The sequence below is a fragment of the Nicotiana tomentosiformis genome, chromosome 5 (genome assembly GCF_000390325.3).
Source record: "Nicotiana tomentosiformis chromosome 5, ASM39032v3, whole genome shotgun sequence".
In the NCBI taxonomy this organism is placed as follows: Eukaryota; Viridiplantae; Streptophyta; class Magnoliopsida; order Solanales; family Solanaceae; genus Nicotiana; species Nicotiana tomentosiformis.
The window spans coordinates 136472551-136487776 of record NC_090816.1 but is presented as its reverse complement, the minus strand read 5'-3'; the positions used below and the strand labels follow the sequence as shown (position 1 = coordinate 136487776).

Genomic DNA, 15226 nt, shown 5'->3' with positions numbered 1-15226 from the left:
GCCCTTTAGTTCTAGTTGTTCAATTCCTTATTGTTATTGCTTCCGCATTTACTTTTCAAATTCTTACTCTAGTTTGGATTTCCGACCTTGTCGTTATCAAGTGGTATCAGAGAGGTTCTACCAAGATTTCGTTCTTGATAATTCTGGGGATTTCTTGAATACTAAGAGAGAAAAAAAACAAGTTAAAAAAAAAACGAAAATTAATTTTTTTTAAAATATTGCTTGCTCTCCAGGAACTTTTTTTTGTATCTAATTTGTTTTCAAAAACTATCAAAGGAAACAAGAAGAGGGGATCCCAGATTTTAAAGATAAGACAAAAATTCAATTTTTTTTACTCTTTCTAATCTAAAATATATAATCATTTCCTTTATATTCGTGTCTTGTTTCAACCGAGCCTAATAGTTTTAGGATTTGGTTCTTCTTTCACTTGTTCCCCAAAAATCTATATTTTACTACTAAGAACTTTATACGAGTTGGGTTTAATTATAAATCTACAAAGTATTTTGTTCAAAGGTTATTTCGAGAGAGAAAAAAAGGCAAAGTGTGTGTGAGAACAATTGAGGAAAAATTTAATTTGTCTGATACAGTTTAATTATTTAAGATGTCACATACAGGTAGTGATGATGAACGAAGGGTTCTTCAAGAAGCCGAAATCAAAGCAAGAAATGATTTTACCTTGCAAGTTATGCATCAACAATTCGAAAGGTGGAATTTGCAACTCCAAGAGATGAGGGATACCATTGCTGAGCAAAATGGTACAATAGCTGAAATTAGAAGGGAAAATAATGTTAGTCCCCAAGCTAGGAGAAATGTACCCCTTGCTTCCATTGTAAATCAAGAAAATCCTATAGATGATTTTAATGATATTGATTTTGATAGGGTGGGAAGAGATAGGAGGGGACAAAGAGGTAGAGTAGAAGATGATAATATAAGCAGTATAAAGATGAAGATGCCATCTTTCAAGGGAACAAGGGATCTAGACTTGTACCTTGATTGAGAGAGAAAGGTTGAAGCCATCTTTGACTGTCACAACTACTCTGAGGGTAAAAAGGTTAAACTTGCTATTGTTGAGTTTTTTTGACTATGCTGCTATTTGGTGGAAAAATCTTACTAGGGACAGATTGCAAGAAGGACAAGCACCAATTTCTACTTGGGCTGAGATGAAGAGGATGATGAGAAAGAGATTCATACCATCACACTTTCAAAGAGATCTACAACAATGCCTTCAAACATTGAAGCAAGGGTCCATGTCTGTGGATGAGTACTTTAAGGATCTGGATATGGCTATGATCTAAGCTAATTGTATGGAGGAAGAAGAGGCTATAATGGCTAGGTTTTTAAATGGTTTAAATAAGAAAATAACTTATGTAGTAGAATTACAAAAATATGTAACAATAGATGAGTTAGTTGATTTGTCTATAAAGGTAGAAAATCAAAATAAAAGAAAAAAAACTAGCTCATAGAAAGGTCAGTCAAACACCATCTCCAAGAAGCCATGGTCGAATCAAGAGATGAAGAGTTCTTCTAGACCTCAAGAAGACAAGGATAAAGGTAAATTTGAGAACAAAGTGGGAGGTAAAACCTTTAACCCTAAACCTTTTACACCTTCTAGTTCTATTCAGTATCATAAATGTAAAGGAAGGGGACATATGATGCATGAATGTCCAAGTAGAAGAAACATCATTCTTAGAGAAGATGGAGGATATGAGAGTGAAAAAAGTGAGGGAGAAGAAGAGGGAGATGTGAGTAATGATGATGATATAGAACTACCTAATGATGGCATGATTGGGGTAGTTAGGAGGATTATGACTATCAATTTGGGAAGCAATAGTGAAGAACAAAGGGAGAATATATTTCATACTAGGTGTGGGATAAAGGGGAAAACTTGTTCTATGATCATTGATAGTGGTAGTTGTGCTAATGTGGTGAGTTCATACTTTGTGAAAAAATTGGGACTTGCATGCATGAAACACCCTATTCCCTATAGACTCCAATGATTAAATGATAGTGGTGAACTAAAGGTAAACAAATAATACATGATTTCATTCAATGTTGGTAGATATGAGGATGATATTCTTTATGACATAGTCCCTATGCAAGCTTGTCATATCTTACTGGGTCGTCCTTGGCAGTATAATAGGAATGTTTTTCATGATGGAAGGAAGAATAGATATTCTCTTGAGCTAAATGGCAGGAAATTTACTCTTGCACCTTTATCTCCTTCTCAAGTGTTTGAAGATCAAAAGAGATTAAGGGAAACAATGGAAAAACCAATGGGAGGGATAAAAAGTAAGCTTGAGGAAAAAGAAAAGAAAGGAGGCCAAGAATTAGAAAAAAAGAGAGATGGCTGAGAGAAAGAGAGAGAGAGAGAGAGGGCAACAATTTGAGAGAAGAGATAAAAAGGGGCTTGAATGAAAATATAGAAAGTCTTGGTGAAAGGAAAGAGGCTAAGGAAATTAAAAAAAAGAATTTTTATATAAAAGCCAAAGAGTGTTTAAATGCAAGAAAAGAGGGGTTGCCCATAATACTACTTACTTACAAAGAAACTTTGATTAATTCTGAGTTACTAACTTCTTCTATGCCAAGTAGTATTTCTTCTCTTTTGCAGGATTTTAAAGATGTTTTCCCTGAAGATATTCCTAATGGATTACCACCTTTACGTGGCATTGAGCATCAAATTGATTTTGTGCATGGATCACAAATTCCAAATAGGCCTGCTTATAGGAGTAATCCAGAAGAGACAAAAGAGCTTCAAAGGCAAGTTGAGGAGCTTCTTGAGAAAGGCTTTGTGAGAGAGAGCATGAGCCCTTGCTCTGTTCCCGTCCTATTGGTACCCAAAAAGGATGGAACTTGGAGGATGTGCGTGGATTGTAGAGCAATCAACAAGATAACGGTAAAGTATCTCTATCCTATTCCTCATCTTGATGACAAGTTGGATCAATAACATGGATACAGTGATCTAAAAAGTGGTTACCATCAGATTCGAATGAATCCTGGAGATGAATGGAAAACTGCTTTTAAGACCAAATATGGACTTTATGAGTGGTTAGTTATGCTTTTTGGCTTGACTAATGCACCTAGCACTTTCATGAGATTAATGAATCATATCTTTAAGGATTTTCATGGAAAATTTATTGTGGTGTACTTTGATGATATCTTGATCTTTTCTAACACTTTAGAAGAGCATGTAGAACACCTAAAACAAGTTTTTGAAGTTCTTAGAAAGCAACTCTTATTTGCTAATCTTAAAAAGTGTACTTTTTGTATAGATCGTGTGATTTTCTTGGGTTTTATGGTTAGTTCTAAAGGAGTTGAGGTTGATGAAGAGAAAATTAAAGCAATAAAAGAATGGTCAAAACCTAAGAGTGTAACTGAAGTTAGGAGTTTTCATGGACTTGCTAGTTTTTATAGGAGGTTTGTGAGAGACTTTAGCACCATTGTTTCTCCTTTAACTGAAGTTATTAAAAAAGATAAGATTTTTACATGGGGAAAAGAACAAGATGTTGCTTTTAACTTGTTGAAAGAAAAGTTATGTTCTGCTCCATTGTTACAATTGCCTGATTTTTAATCTTTTGAAATTGAATGTGATGCTTCTAGAAAAGGAATAGGTGTTATTTTGATGCAAGATTCTAAACCTATTGCCTACTTTAGTGAGAAGTTAAGTGGAGCCACATTGAACTATTTGACAAAGAGCTATATGCTTTGGTAAGGGCTTTAGCCACATGGCAACATTACTTGTGGCCAAGAGAGTTTGTCATTAAAACTGACCATGAATCCTTGAAATACTTGAAGATTCAAGGTAAGCTTAGTAGAAGGCATGCTAAGTGGGTTGAATTCATTGAAACTTTTACTTATGTAATTTCTTACAAACAAGGAAAAGAGAATGTTATTGCGGATACACTTTCAAGAAGGTATGTCTTAGTTTCTACCCTGACTTCTAAATTGATGGGTTTTGATCAAATCAAGGGACTTTATGCTAATGATGTTGATTTTGGCAAGATTTTTGCAAATTGTAAGTTGGGTCCTTTTGAGAGGTTTAACCTCCAAGATGGGTTTCTCTTTAAGGAAAATAAGTTGTGTATCCCTAATTGCTCTTTACGTGAAGTATTTGTAAGGGAAGCATATTGTGAAGGGCTTATGGGTCACTTTGGAGTCTCAAAGACACTAGACATACTTGCTGAAAATTTCTTTTGGCCTGAAATGAGAAAATATGTTGAAAGAATGTGTGCACAGTGTTTGAAATGTAAACAAGCTAAATCTAAAGTGTTACCACATGGTCTTTACACGCCATTACCTGTTCCTACTTCACCTTGGATTGATATCTCTATGGATTTTGTGTTAGGTTTACCTAGAACAAGGTATGGTAAGGATAGTATATATGTTGTGGTAGATAGGTTCTCCAAAATAGATCATTTTATTCCTTGTTTAAAGACTAATGATGCTTCACATGTTGCTGATCTTTTTGTAAAAGAAGTTGTCAAATTGCATGGTATACCTAGAACTATTGTTAGTGATAGGGATGCTAAGTTTTTGAGCCACTTTTGGCGTGTATTTTGGGGGAAGTTAGGCACTAAATTATTATTTTCTACTTCTTGTCACCCACAAACTGATGGACAAATAGAAGTAGTTAATAGAACCTTAGGAAACATGTTGAGGGCTGTTTTGAAAGGTAAATTAACTTTTTGGGAAGCTCTCTTACCTATGATTGAATTTGCTTACAATAGAACAATCCATTCTTCTACAGGTATGTCTCCTTTTGAGGTTGTTTATGGTTTTAATCCCTTCACTCCCCTTGATTTATTACCATACCTACTAATGATATTGTTAATCTTGATAGTAGGACAAATGCTGAGATGATGAAAAAAATTCATGAACAAACAAGGCTTGCAATTGAGAAGAAAAATGAGCAAATTGCCTTGAGAAAGAATAAGGGTCGAAAACAAGTTATTTTTAAACCTGGAGATTTAGTTTGAGTCCACTTTAGAAATGAGAGATTTTCCTCCAAAAGGAAGTCAAAGTTGCATCCTAGAGGAGATGGCCCATTTAAATTCCTTGAAAGGATTGGAGACAATGCTTACAAGCTGGACCTGCCTGGTGAGTTCCAAGTAAGTGCTACATTCAATGTTGCTGACTTGTCTTTGCTTGATGTAGGATCGAATTCGGGGACGAATTCTTTTCAAGAAGAGGGGAATGATAGCATCAATGGCAAGGATAGAGTTTAGAAGCTCCAAGGCCATTTACAAGATCTCAAGCTAAAGAGTTGCACTCTAAGATTGCTAGACTTCAATGGCAAATAAAGAAGCTTTTAATTGTAGAGGAAGAGCTCAAGCCCAAAGTAGATGAATTATCCAAGTTTTACAATTATTTGGTGATCCAAATTGAAGTCCAAGAGGAGGAATATTAGGCCATCAAATCAGCCCTTGAAGTCCACCAAAGGGGCTCAAAATGAGCTTAAAAGAGGTCCAAAAGGGGGTATTTCAAAAGGAGCCCAATTGGAGTCCAAATCAATGGCCCAAACTAGTAATTTTAAGGTCCAAATATGCCCCAAAGAGATTTGGCCGCCCCCACCTAATTGTAATGACTTTTGTTACTCCTTAGCAATCACCCTACCTAATTGTAATGACTTTTTATGCCTTAGCAATCACCCTACCTTATTTTAAGGACTTTTTGTGCCTTAGTACTCCTATAAATAAGGAGTTCTTCTCATTCATTGAGACACTTCATTATTGATTAAGTATATCGTACTTTGAGAGTTCTTTTGAACCTTTGTTACTTGTGCTTTGAGATTTATCTTTCAACCTTTACTAGTTCATAGTTCAAGGTAGTAAGATTACTTCTCTATTGTGATATCTTTTTTTCCTTTGTGGTATTCTTAGAAGGCGATTAATACTAGTTATTAATTGTTGTCTCAAGTTACTCGTAAAGCGGTCAAGATCCGAATCTATTGTTTTGATTTGTTTTTAAGTAAAGGCGTTTGATTTCTTCAATAAATCAAGACGTTGTTGCTTTGATCTTGTCAAGGCTATAGAACTTGCGTTCTTGGAAGTTCATGGAATTCTTTCCTTGAATTTTCCCATATCCTCCATTTTATGCCCTTTAGTTCTAGTTGTTCAATTCCTTATTGTTATTGCTTTCGCATTTACTTTTCAAATTCTTACTCTAGTTTGGATTCCCGACCTTGTCGTTATCAAGTTCAAAGCCCACTTGCACCCCATTGAAGAGGGGCCGCCTAGTCTATTCACTTCAAGAACCTTCATATCAGCACTGTGAAGAAACAATAACATCATAGCTGATTAGCCTAAAACTCTTGAATAAACTTGGAAGAATTATACAAAAGTTATTCTTACACTCGTTTCCTCAAATTTTCAATTTCAACATTTTTCGCAGAATGCTCGTGATGATGAGATTGAGATTGCTTCGAAGAATGTTGAAATTGAGAATTTGAGGAAACAATAGTAAGAATAATGCTCGTGTCAAACACCATCATACTTGAGAAAATGAGATAACTTTAGAAACCAATAAGTACCAAAAACAAAAAAATGATTTAGCAAAGTTTTTTATTAGATAAAAATAAAAAATATATTAGATGAGTAAGATGTAACCTTTGCACAAAATAGAAGGCAAAGATTAGAATGTCAAACACCATGATTTTGCTAAACCAATAAGCACCAAACAAAAATTTATTTAGCAAAGCCTTAATAAGATTTAAGAATATCTTAGACAAAGAAGTTGTAACATTTGCACTAGTAAGTAAATCCATAATAAATACTTTACTAAACCAATAAGCACCAAACAAACATTGATTTAGCAAAGCCTTTATATCTACAACATTAAAATTTGGAAGAAAAGATACAAATTTAGCTATGTCTACAAGAGAAAAAAAAAAAAAGAAGAATGGGAGAAGAAAGGGTGAAAACTATGTGTTTGTGGATGTAGGAACTCTAATAAAGGAATGTAGGAATTCTGATGGGCCTAGACTTGTTGATCCACTTTGGGTCATTATAGCTAGGCTACTGATAATATATTTGGAAAAATGATACTACTATGTGTAGACATTTAATTTTCTCTCTTTAATATTAATTAAAATAAAAATAATTCCAATTATGAATTGCTTAAATACCTTATTTTATAGAAGTATTAGTATTATTATTGTTAATTATTTCCTTATATAGTACTACGTATTAAGTACTATTTTTATTGTCATTACTATTATTATTATTATTACTATTATTATTATTGTTGGACAGCCCAAACCCCCTGAATCCATGTAGTATATGAATGACAGCACACGCCTGGCACGCAAAACATAAGAACAATCTAATATCAACTATGCTTCGGAGTAAGCTCCTGTGTCATACCAAAATCATCACTTGAATCTTTTTTTCTTGATTTCTAGTCTGGAATAGCAAATATTGACACAGAGCCAGAGCCCCTCTTGGTCGTACTTAACACCAATGAGCTTGACTGGTCATGGATATAGATGCCATCCTCAGAAGTGAAAAAATTGCCAGGCTACAAATACTACAAATTAGCCTCTTATGAAGCTTTAACTAAGTCCTGCCAAAAAAAAAAGGGAAATATGTAACAAGAGGTATCAAAGATGCACGAAAATGTCCCAAAAATTTATTTTGCCACTCTAAATAAGATAGGCTCCCGCGTAAAAACTGGTTGCATATAAAAAGCACAGAAGCAAATGACAGACCAAAGCTTACCTGCTAATAAAAATTTCTTTATTCTTGCATTCAATGGGCCTTCACTCTTTCGTGTGGCACATTTCTACGACCTTCTCTTTTGCACAAAATGACGCAACAGTTCTTATGCTTCTAAGAGCATCATTCAAAACTTAACTTGCCTCCTCATACATTATCTGTGAAAAATAAGATTAACCAGTCACATTATCGTCAAAATATTTTGACAATATTAGAAAATAATAACTAATCAACCATCTAAGTAGTAATAGTAAGCTTTGTGGCTAGGCTAATCTATGATTTAACTGATGTTTGAGAACAACTTTCAAGTTTAAGATTTAGAACAACATTCAAGTTTAAGACTTGGAACATCTTTTAACTTTAAGACTTGATTATAATATGACTCTGATTCCTTGCTGCTGCAAAACTGCCAACATACCAGACCAATCTAAAACTTATATTCTTCTCCGTTATTGTTCTGTATTGCTGTAATAAACAATTAAACTTTCTGAAATATATAAACAAAACAGAAAATTAGTAATACTTGTTTACGAAATAAATTCTGGAAAAACAGTATAGGAATAAATCGAGTCCATTGAATACACAGTGTATCCTTAAGGAAATTATTCCTCTCAAGTACCTGAGGTGCTGGAATATATCCTCTCAGGATAGAACGATTTAACTCACCGGAGTGTTAGTACCAAAACGCCGGTGAACAGCGAGTCACTCGAAGGCTGTAAAACACACTGAACTTTTGTGCAGAAGAAGAAGCTCAGAAAATTTCGTAAGGAAAGATTCTGGGATTCAAACTCTATTTATAGAGTTGCTGGTATTGTTTCTGAAAAGGTTTGCAACCTTTCAGAAACAGCCATGGCTGTTGGAACAAGGTTGTTTGAAATATTGCGGGAAAATGGATTTAAAATAATCCGGGAAAGAAAATAGATCTGACCGAACCGGGTCGCGGATTATTCCGGATGCCGAAGCCGAGCGAGCGACGATACGAGACTTGCCTTCTTCTTAACTCTTTAAGAACTAGAAAAAGAGCAATCATATATATACCCATCAAAAACCTTTTCTTTCTTCGAACAACGAGAAGTGCTTGATCACGACCAGACAGCCACCGAAACGTAACAAAACAAAAATGTGGCCTAAAGTCTTGCATGGGGCAGAAAGAAGAAAAAGCAAATAAAAGCTCCAAGAATGATGATATTCATTCTCCAGATAAGTATCAAAAACACACAACTGCATAGAAAATTGTGAGTAGCCCTTTCTCCAACAATGGTGCCATTACTTTAACCAATCAAAACCACGAAGATAATAGGAGCTGAATATCTAAACAACAAAGAGACTCCCAATTCAACATAGATTTTCCACTGTACAGTCAAACTGCTGATTCCTCATACAGAATCTCCATTAAACAAAGCATAAAAACACCACAAAAAAGGGGATACTTCTCAAACGAATGAAAAGGAGGATCCTAAGAAAAACATTATCAAGCACACCGCACCTAGCAATAGACTTACAAAAAGAATTCAAATAGGACATGCTCATATGCTACGAAGCATGAATTAGGACTATGAAAACTATTTTGAACTATTTCTTTAACTATCTTGAAACATGATTAATTTAGCAGAGCATAAGAGAAATATAAAAACCTTGATGTGAAACAAAGAAAGTACCTAGAAACAGAGCGAGCAGGGGGAAAAGACCTGGAGTGCGAGAGAGACGCAGAGCGATGAGGGTATTTACCCCTAGGGCTAGGAGATACACTGCCGAATGACTGTTAGTCAACATGCTAAATTTTCTGAAGGTGCTGGAAAAGACAGTGTTAGATTTTGCATATGTTATTGTTCCTGTTTTCTAGAATAATTAATTGTTTAGTTTTAGGAGGAGTGTGCTAGAAGATTCAGAATTTTAATTATAGTAAGAATTTAATAATTTAATTGTAGAGGGAGTCTATTACTTTATTTATTTGGCTATTTAAAATTAATAAAATTTTTGAGACAGTTTTTCAATCCATAACAGAGTCAGAAACTAAACCTTCTGCTCTGGCTGCTATAGCTCCGTCGAGGACTCCTGCTTCTTGAATAACTTTTGCTACGTCTCTTATCATACTCCTCCACCTAAAGAGTAGATAACTGAGTTAAATTAATGCATAAACACAACACTGGATCCAGGATTTCTACCACTGACAGAGAATAGACCCAAATATACGCTTGAGAGAACTGATTGTGAAAGAGAGTCTCATCAAGTTTCCTTATCTGCAAAAGAAACAAACAAAAAAAGAGATAAATGAGGAGACTGACAAAGGAGCAAGAAATTAATTAAAGCAGAAAACCATTTTTTTTTTCCGAGGAGAAGAAGAGATGCTACTGGTTTATATAAATCTTCTATGGAATTAATGCACACCACCTTAAATATTTATGACCTCTTAGCTTGATACATAGACATCACAAAGAAAATAACATTACTGTTATCACGCTTATGCTATCTATATATATGAATGCCTTTCATGGAACTAATGCACAACACTTTAGATATCTATCACTCCTTTTAAGAGTAATGACAGGAGTATAGACATCACTCTAATATCAGTTAGTTTTCCTAAAAATCATATTATATTAAAAGTGAGAAGACAAATGTCAAGGTTGAATTACCAAAATAACCATGTAAAACTGATGGACCCATTTACCCTTTCAAAAATCAAATAACTCTTCTGCATTAAACTACAAATATGTAATTTAGATGTTAGCTATTGAATTTTAAAGTCTTGACTTTGACATGATCAGAAAATTTATTATGGTTACTTCAACATTAAAAGTATATTCACTGTATAAAGTGTTCTTTGACAACGTTACTATCTTTCTCTATTGGAATTTATAACGTGAGATAATGAAATATTAATGTGGCAATTAATTGTTCCATTTTCAGCATAAGAAAATACAAGGGGAACAAAGGGGCAGAGGTTACGTTGAGGAACAAAGGAAAAGAAAAGGCCGAGGATTGTTTTGATCAACTCATGGCTATAAAGTCTTCGTTCATGTGAGTTCATTCATTCCCATAATTAGTTTTGCAATGATATTTTAATTTTTTTTTTTTCTGTTGGTCTCGATTTTGTTGAAAGCATTTGATTGTTGGATGTGCTTCAAGTCAAATTAACCACTTTGGGATCTGGAACATAACTAGCTGACAAGTCATAGAAAACAAAATCGTGGTGTAGACAGGTAAATGCAATTGGGAGTTTCATCTGAGTAAGTTAAAGGGCAAATATTGTTGTTTTATTTCATAATATTTGTCTTCTTCTTAGTAATTTTTGTATATTTAAAACCTATAAAATTATATCTTGGCCACTTCAATTGTCTCTATTTAGCTTTCTCTTGTTATCTTCCTCAATGTCATAAAAGTTTATTTGGCTCTTCAAAGAATTTATCCGCTTAGTGTAGGGAAGCGTTAGTTGTTTAGGGAAAGAATATGTTCATGATATAATTAACTTTAACTTAAGAAATTTAGCACAACATTAGATTTTTAAGGCCAAGAATCATTGTTGTTTTATTTCATATTATTTGTTTAGTATTTTCTGTGTATTCAGAGAACCTATCAAATTATATCTTGACCGTTTCAATTATTTCTATTTAGCTATCTTTTGTTATCTTCTTCAACATGTCTTAGAAGTTTGTTTGGTTCTTTAAAGGATTTATCCGCTAAGTGCAGGAGAGCATTAGCTGTTTAGGGGAAGAAGATAAGGCCAAGAATCTTTATATTGTTTAAACGTGCATATTACATTGTTCTAGCACATATTAGTATTTTTGTTTTTTCATTCAAATATTTTATTGTGCTTTAATCAATTATTTTTACTTGAAAAAAGTAATTTCTACTTTATATTAAGAGAACATTATATTGGTAAATCTTCTATTTTCTTTAACTGGAAAGGTATTTTTTATTCCTAAAGTTTTATTTCACAAGATTGGTACTTATTGACACTTTTTAACAAGGAGAAGAATATGATTCTATATATCAACAATTTGCTCTAAAGATATACAATCTTTTAATTAATAATTGACTTGTTTAGATTGTTTTCCGTTAATTTTATCATATCAACAACAATAATATACCCGGTGTAGTTTTACAAGTGAAAGATTTTATCATATCATATACAATATTTTGTATCTGATAAAATCAAAATTAATCTCATGACACATTGTATATTTTTATCCACTATAACTAAATGTAATTGTTCAAATTTACACATTCGGACGGTATCTATTTATTTTAGAGTCAAATGTTAAATTGGCCGAATAGACTCACTATTCATGAGCTCGTATTATTCCTTCAAATTTCATGTTGATCACACATGTATTTCAATAATGTATATGCCATTTTAAGAAGTTCGTACTAATTATCTTGGGAAGAAACTAGTATATTAATATACTAAAACTTGGGACTCAACATTTGAAATTAACAATTAAATGTCATATGTAGTAACCCGAAGTGGCCCGTGTTTGCACGGGCCAATGTCATCAAATAATAATATAAAAATGTAAATACAATCACAAAAGATATGAATATAATTACACACTGATACGGAAATATATGTTTACTATATATATCCTAACACCATCCCTCAATATGAGAAGGAGGATCGCACGTTGAGATTGTTCACCAGATCTGTGAAATGTATCGAAAGTAATGACTTGGTAAATATATTTGTGAGTTGATCAGAACATTCCCCCATGCAACTTTCTCGCAAATTAAGTGATAGTCTCTTGAAGCATATTTTGTTCGAGAATGCAATATTGAATTTGACCTAAGATTTAGTTTTTTGTTTTCTTAAAAAAAAAAAAAGAAGCTAAATTTGGAGTAATGTAGTGGGAATTAATGATTTTAGGAAGCCAACAATAAACTACCATACGGAAAAGAGAAAAATGTTATGAAATACATATTATATGGATATCGACTAATTAAATATAACTCTCACTACTCTTCTCCATTATGTAAGATAAACCCCACTACTTCTCACCATTATAGTTGTAACTCCCACACCTCCATAACCTTTCCATGATCTTCCCTCATGTTCTCAACAATTAATACCATGTTCATGACATCCCTTTGTATTACCTCAATGTCATCCTATAAATAGAGGGCTTGGACAACACATTGTACACACTTAAAACACTTGAAAGAAATAAGAAACTCACATCTCTTGCTCTCTACATTCTTGTCCTTTTTCTTGTTTCATATTGTTACTTTGAGTTTAGTTTCTTAACGCGTTATCAGCACGAAGTTGAGCTCTTTTCGTTGTTCAGAAAATAAAATTCTCGAGTCTTCAATTGGATCCAAGATGAGTAATGAAAATTTATTCCTTTTGGATAGTGCTACAACTCACACAATATTAAGAGAAAAGTAAATTTTTTCTTATTTGGTTATGAAAAAGACATATGTTAATGCAATATGTGATAGTACCAAGTTAATTGAGGGCTCTGGAAGAGCGACCTTATTACTACCTGGATGAACGATATTAACTATTAATAATGCATTATATTGTAGTAAGTCTCAAAGAAACTTGTTGAGTTTCAAAGCTATTCGCCAAAATGGCTATCATGTTTAGACCTCTAAAGAAGGAAAGGTTGAATACCTTTATATTACTAATATAAAAGCGGGAAAAACAATATGTGTACGAAAAATTACCCGTATTTTCTTCTGGATCGTACCACACAAACATTGGTGTTGTTGAATCATATGCCATAGTAAACAAAAGGTTTACTACTTCTAATTATTTTATCATTTGGCATGACCGTTTAGGCCACCCCGGTTCTAACATGATGTGAAGAATAATAGAGAATTCAAATGGGCACACATTAAAGAACAAGAAGATTCTTCAATTTAAGGAATTCTCTTGTGTTGCTTGTTCTCAAGAAAAATTGGTTATTAAACCATCAGCAGCTAAAGTTAGGATTGAATCTCCTGCATTTCTAGAACGTATACAGGGTGATATATGTGGGCCTATACACCCTCCATGTAGACCATTCAAGTATTTTATGGTCTTGATAGACGCATCTACAAGATGGTCACATGTGTGCTTATTGTCAAATCGTAATATGGCATTTACGAAATTGTTGGCCCAAATAATAAGGTTAAGAGCACAATTTCCAGATTATGCAATTAAGACAATTCGTCTTGATAATGCTGGCAAATTTTTATCTCAGGCCTTTACTGATTATTGTATGGCCACTGGAATAAAAGTTGAGCATCTGGTTGCTAACGTTCATACTCAAAATGGTCTACCAGAATCATTGATTGAACGCCTCCAATTAATAGCTAAACCATTGCTAATGAGGACAAAACTTCCCCTATTCAGTGTGGGGACATGCTATTTTGTATGCAACATCACTTGTGCACATAAGGCCAACCAGTTATCATGAAGTCTCCCCATTACAGTTGGCTTTTGGTTAGGAGCCAAATATTTTCCATCTAAGAATTTTTGGATGTGCGATATATGTTCCAATTGCTCCATCACAACGCATAAAGATGGGTCCCCAAAGAAGGTTGGGAGTATATATTGGTTATGAATTTCCTTCTATTATTAAATATCTGGAGCCTATGACATGAGATTTGTTTGCAGCCAGATTTGCTGATTGTCATTTTGATAAATCCGTTTTTCCAATATTAGGGGGAGAAAATAAACGGCTGGAAAAAGAAATAGATTGGAACGTATTATCTCTATCTCATTTGCATCCTCGCACAAATCAATGTGAACAACAAGTTCAAAAGATCATTTATATGCAAATGTTGCAAATCAATTACCAGATTTATTTACCAACCTTCCACGAGTTACTAAATCGCATATTCTAGCTATAAATGCTCTAATTCGAGTTGATGTCCCAGTTGGACAATATGATATTGCAAATGAGTGTAGGCAACGCCTTAAACGTGGTAGACCAATCTGTTTCAAGGATAAAAATCTCCGAAAAAGAAAAGGAGCAAATGATCAAGTTGATCATAACATGGAGGTAATTGCTCAAGAGGAGCATAAAGACATAGTAATTGATAAGACCTCACAGGAGGTTCTAGTACCTGGAAATGGTGAAAATGAAGAGATCTCAATAAGTTATGTCTCTACGAGAAAAAGCTGGAACCGAAATAACGTTGATGTTAACAAGAGTTTTCCATATAATGTTGCAGTTGAAATAATGCAACAAGATGAGGATCTTGAGCCAAAATCTATCGATGAATGTAGACAAAGAAATGATTGGCCAAAAAGGAAAAACGAAATTCAAGCGCAATTGGCTCCACTCGAAAAACATGAAGTTTTCGGACCAATAGTCCGAGCGCCTGAAGGTGTCAAGCCAGTGGGGGTAGAAATGGGTTTTTGTGCGAAAACGAAATGAAAAAGGTGATGTCGTAAGATATAAAGCACGACTTGTGGCACAAGGATTTTCGCAAAGGCATGTCAGTGATTATATGGAGACATATTCTACTATGGTAGATGCAATTACCTTTAGGTATCTAATAAATCTAGCAGTCCATGAAAAGCTTGATAT

At 33.9% G+C, this 15226-nt stretch overlaps 1 long non-coding RNA gene across 3 annotated transcripts; it reads right to left on the bottom strand.

The window, feature by feature from the left end:
* Positions 1–7231: 7231 nt before the first annotated feature.
* On the bottom strand, positions 7232–10288 carry LOC104087817 (uncharacterized). 3 transcript variants are annotated; one of them, XR_011408053.1, is made up of 5 exons: positions 10101–10288; positions 9729–9949; positions 9368–9501; positions 7713–7867; positions 7232–7512 (listed from the first exon to the last, which is right to left on the bottom strand). It is a non-coding gene; the product is annotated as an uncharacterized lncRNA (long non-coding RNA). The 3 variants fall into 3 exon arrangements; XR_684381.4 differs by lacking the exon at positions 10101–10288 and having other exon boundaries at positions 7232–7557; positions 9729–10088; XR_011408052.1 differs by lacking the exon at positions 10101–10288 and having other exon boundaries at positions 7237–7512; positions 9368–9445; positions 9724–10082.
* Between the last annotated feature and the right edge of the window lie 4938 nt (positions 10289–15226).